Raw genomic sequence first — 5,741 nt, forward strand, 5'->3', positions numbered from 1 at the left:
TATCAACGCACCTTTTGCGTGGCGATTCCTGATACACGAGATTCAACTCGTTGATGAATTTGTTGTGGTCAGGATTCATAGAATAAAATTGTTTAGTTTTACACTGTAGCTTTGATTTGAATTTGTTTTTTGTTTTGTATCCTCTCGTCCTTGTAATACGATGTTGTTACTTTTGTTAGGTTTCATGGTTATCTTTGTGTTAAGTGTTGCACATGCAAATTAGCATGAGAGGATCTCACTTTGGTTGAGGTTGTAGTTTAATGAAAAATTAATATATGTATATATTTATATTTGTTAATTACATAGAACTAAAAATATATCTCTGTTGATAACGACTTCGAAAAGTTTTAACACTGATACTGTAGGTTTATAACCTTTATATTTTTTACGTCTCTCTTTCGGGGCAGATGTTCAGGAGTGCCTCATCTGGTCAGGACAACAGGGATGGTCAGTCTTTGAACGACATCGGCAAGGATTATGGGATGCAGGTAATAGTAAGGTAGTTGAACATTAGTGTTTGGTCTTTTATTCCTGGGACGTTTGCTGTCAAGGTGTCACCACTAAGAACACCAAATAGTAGATCATTAACAACAACAAAAATGATTTATATATCCTGGATAAATGCTGTAATATCTGTTTATCATGTGCATCTACTTTGCAGTTGAGTATCGAAAGGTGGAAGAAAAAAAATTACTACAAAATGAGAAGAAGATCAAGGATGCAGATGCTGTCAAACACGCACATGCCATGCGGGCTGGAATAATTAGAGTCAAGAGTGAGATACAAGTTCTTGGCAAACGCCCCAACCAGGAGCATGGTGTGCAACAGAAACCTGCCAAGAGGAGCATTCTAAGCAGCATAGACTCCTCTAAGCAGATTGTCCAGGTAACGACGAAAATTTCAAACGCTGGTTTTAACGTATGTGGAAGTTTTAGTCGCACGTACCTCTAATTATTTTTTGGATTGAAGACACAGATGCCCACAAAGGCGCAGAGTGGGCGTTGTGACGGCCCAGCATTTGTAGGCGGTGATAATGAAGAGGTGTAGGGTAACAGAATTTCCTTTGATGCAAGCAGAAGGATCATTGGCAACAAAAGCATTGGTGTTCAAGGATTCGGTACGGCTTGCACAAGCAAGAAGAGCCTAATGACAAAATCAAACATAGGAGCAATAAGCTCTACCATACAGCAGAATCAGAAAGCAATACAGGTGACATCATATACGAACATGCAACAACATTTAAAGAAAATGCATATTTTTTTGTGAGCAATTTTTTCTTTGTTTTCGTCTGGTATATTTAAATTGCAGTATCTTCCACACGCAGGTGTATGAGGAAGGAAGCAAGTATCGCGGTAGTCCACGAATTGATGAAAACATAAGGCAAGGTCCTTTGAAAGGATCACCTGTGGCGTTCAACATGAGGGGTCCTTCCAAAGGATCTCCGATGGCATTCAAAATCGTCAGCGAAATCACTAATGCACGGAGGTTGTCGCCAAGATTGGCTGGACAAGAGATGCATGGGAAAACAAAGGTGACGTTGGAACTATGCTTTTTCAATTCAACACACAAACAGTTTTATGGGAGAATAGGGTAATGTGGAAAACAGGAGGACGGCTGTCTGTCTTGTACGGCTGTATGTGCAGTTGTTATTTTATATAGGTTGTTGTTGTGCGTCTTCGGTTGTATGGTGTAAACAGAAGCACATCTGTGCCTCTTTGTGTAGATGTGTGTGTAGCATGGTCACATTCGTGATGTGAACAGTGCCTCTGGTGTACAGCTTATACTCGGTGAAGAGGCACGGGTCTGGTTTTGGTATACCAGATGAGCCCTGATGAGTCATTTAAATCTTTTGTTTAGAAATTAAAAAAATGCATATGCTGCTCTGGATATCTAATTCTGTTTCTTGCCATATCTTCAGGATTTGGCGGAGGGGATAACAGATGAGGGGAAGAAATGTCATAGTTCTCCATCCATTTAGAAGGAAACACAACGTTCACAACAGCAAGTAGCGTACAGCGCCAGCACGGATTGCATGGTAGAAGCAGCACAGTCCCTTGGTTGCTCGAGTGCCGGAGAAACAGGGAGCGGCATTGCACAATCCAACATTGCAGAGGCAGACTCATTTATGGATTTGGCCGTGGCATGCAGAAACGATTCTGCTGGGCGTGACAAACAACAGAGCAGCAGCAACTCCGTTGTAAGTGGACCTGTGGCTGGTGATGAGACTGATGTCGTCAGAAGTGAATGCGATCAGACGAACGAAGACACGGTAGACAGAATCATCACGACGCCGCCGACCATTTCAGAGAAAGAAATGGATGACATGTTTAACGATTTCATATACCCAACGATTCAGGAGGTCACCAAAGCGGTCGAACCAGAAGGTGGTATGGTATTCGGATAATTGGATGAGTGCTTTTTCTTTTTCTGCAGATATGCTAGAAAGGTTGGGTTTGCTGCCAAGCGATCAACAAGCAGAAGATCGACATATGATCAGCAACTTGACAAGCAGGTTTTTTAGTGCACCAAGGAAGGGCAGAATAAAACAACTGAGAGACATGTTAAGGAGAGAAGGAGCAGCTGCTTGATCCGGACAAGGTGCCCAGTCCAAATAATAGCCAAGAGGGATACAGATAGGAGGAAATGGTATCTGAAGAATGTGCGTCTAGAGCACAACCACGAGCTTCACCCATCTGATTGGATGCTGAAGTTCATGAGATGCTATAAGAAGATGACACCTCAGGAGAAATTCTTTATACAAGTGCTGCAGAAGGCGAGGTTAGAACCAAGGAAGGTTATGCAGATTTTTGCTGCCATGGGGAAATCGAGGAAAGAAATTATGTTCGACACGATTGACGTTATTAACATTGCATGCCGGGACAGGGCTGGAGTGCGCGGCACTGATATTGCAGACACCATGAAACTGTTTGCTGATATGCAGAGGCGGAGGCCGGGATTCCACCATGTGGAAGAGACAGAGAACAATGTAGTGCGCAGCTTGTTCTGGACAGACTCCTTGTGTAAGATGAATTATGATCTATATGGAGAGTTCGTGTCTTTTGACACCACATTCTCTACGAATATATATGGCTTGCCATTTGCACCAATTATAGGTGTCGACAACCACGGGTCGACCGTCCTATTTGGAGTAGGCCTTTTGAAGGATGAGAAAATAGGGTCATTCAAGTGGCTCCTAAGCATGTTTGTCGAGGCAATGGGAGGTAAAGAGCCGAAATACATAATTACAGACCAGGACCAGGCCATGAAGACTGCAATAAAGGAAGCTCTTCCGAGGACGAGGCACAGGTTCTGCTGGTGGCATATTAGGAAGAGCCTGAAGGAAAATAATGCAGTAGTGTTTGCGCAGCACCCAAGGATGTCTGATGATATATTTCGAATCGTCAAAAACTCACTAGATCAAGACGAGTTTGAGCGTGCCTGGAAAGCAGCAATTTCTCTGCACAAGGCGGAAGGCAACAAACATCTGAACACGCTATGGGAATTCCGAAATTTTTGGGTGCCGGCCTACTTCAAGGACTGTTTCTATCCTTTCTCGTCAACAACCACTCGCAGTGAGAGTACGAATTCGATGTGGAAGAATTACGTCGACCGCAAGGACACTATAAAAAGGTTTGTTGTGGCGTATCACACGGTTCAGCAAAATTGCCTCGCCACGCTTGACAAGAAAAGATACCGAACAGAAGAGAAGGCACCATCACTAGAGACGGGTTTTCTGATTGAAATACAAGCAAGTCAAGTATACACGAATGAAATTTTCAGGAAATTCTAGCTGGAGCTACGGAACCGGACCTACTTCAAGTGCTCTGATCTGGCAAAGGGGAGGCAGTATTTTTTAAAAAAGATTATTGATCCTAGAGATAAAGTGTGGAGACCTTATCCCGGCGAGGAATTTGACAGGTCTGAGTTCAGGGTAGACGTGGATGAGAAAAAAGAAATATACAATTGTAGCTGCAAGAAAATGAGTAGGGATGGCATTCAGTGCTGCCATGTGCTTAAGGTGATGGACCAAACAGGCATGATCGATCAACTTCCAAAATCCTTTGTCATCCCCAGATGGACCAGGAATCTATCAGAGAGTGTGAAAGTTCTGTCTACTAGTCAAGGTGATAGCATGACCATACAAGACGATGAAACTATGAGATTCGGCCTCGCTTGCACTGAGTTGTCGGATATCTGTTCAAATGCATGTAGAAAAGAGAAGGCATACCGTGTGCTGCGTGAGTGTACGGTAGATATGAAAATAAAAGTCATGGCGGCACTTGCCGAGGAACCAAACATAGGCATTCTTGTCGAAACTCTCAAGAACCCTCCCACGAGTGGCTCAAAGGGTATGAAAAAAGGAGATCGAATCAAAGCTGGTTCTAAGAAGAAAGGAAAAGGCTACAAAGCCGCAACCAAGTGCGGCCGTTGTCGAGAAAAGGGTCAGAGGAAAACAAACTGTTCGGATAACCCAGAAGTGCAGGAGAGGATGAGGATTGAAGAGGAAAATAGGAAATCGCAGCGGGAAAAGAGGGCAAGGTCAATGAAATGGCCAACAACACCGACAACACCATCGAGGACATCAAACAGCTCAGGACAATGCACTCCAAGCCCAGGAGGCATCAGACGCTAGCAATTCCAACGACCCCACTGACAGCAGGGATCATTTACCAAAGTCTTGCTTCTACGCCAGAATCAAACATCACACAAGCCAGGCACACAGAATGCGTGTAGGGAAGCCCGGGACAAGGCACGGAATCTGCGCAGTGAATTTTCAAAAAGGAAAGGTCTGAGTGGAGACTTTTTGGTACCGGAGAACAGTACGAATAGAAAAATTAGAAGGTAATAATTCAGCTTAAACAGGACGTGAGCAAAAAATAGTGATGTCCGCAATCTTTCGCTTTGTTTTTATGTATGAATATTAATTTTACAGGTAAATAGGTTGAATAGCTACGCAGAAGGGTGGGTTTGCACAAGGGTCGAGAAGGAAGAATGGATTGTTGAACATTCAAAAACAAGGCCGCACGTGGATCGATTAAATAGCAAGAAATTGGTGGGGATTGTTTATTTTCTTGTGCTGTGGTTATAAGAACGGGTTGTAAGTTAATTTTATGCAGTTATAGAAACAAAACCAATTTAAATAAGAACGTCTTTTGCTTCTTTATGTATTTTCTACTCGGCGAACGAAGATATCAGAGGCACAGGTTTCCTTGTTATTTTCCGCAGCCGCGTCGGTTTCTGAACGTGGATGTTGTAAGCATACAAGCATGCTTCTCTGCTGCGTGACAGAGAGATAAAATTAATCTAAGGGCACAGGCAGCCACGACCATGCCACCGGTGAGTGTTCAACCGTGACTCTCACGGTTGCATGGTCACGCCCGCCGTTATGGAACGAAAATGTTTTTAAGCACAGAATCTCGGTCGTGCTTCTAGGGCTACATAACCGTGGCTTTCGTGGTAACTGTGCCTCGCCTGTTCTAACGCATGTTCTTTCTGTTATTTATGCATGACTGTAAGTAGTTCAAATAACCGTGCTTGCGATGCATGTCCAACCGTGCCTCATGTGCCTTCACGCGGTGCTTCTGTGATGCAAAGATTTCAAACACAATGGGTCACAGTTGTGGTTGCATTTCTGTTTTACAAATGGATATAGTGCCTGGCAGTAGGTTCACGGTGTTTGCTGTTGCTACTAAGGCACGTGGAATCTTGGCCGTGCCTGTGTGTGGCATGTAGAACAGTGC

At 43.7% G+C, this 5,741-nt stretch overlaps 1 pseudogene; it reads left to right on the forward strand.

Moving 5' to 3' along the window:
• Window positions 1-407: 407 nt before the first annotated feature.
• On the forward strand, window positions 408-4,633 carry LOC125532868 (annotated as a pseudogene).
• The last annotated feature ends 1,108 nt before the right edge of the window (window positions 4,634-5,741 follow it).

This window comes from Triticum urartu, chromosome 1 (assembly GCF_003073215.2).
Source record: "Triticum urartu cultivar G1812 chromosome 1, Tu2.1, whole genome shotgun sequence".
In the NCBI taxonomy this organism is placed as follows: domain Eukaryota; kingdom Viridiplantae; phylum Streptophyta; class Magnoliopsida; order Poales; family Poaceae; genus Triticum; species Triticum urartu.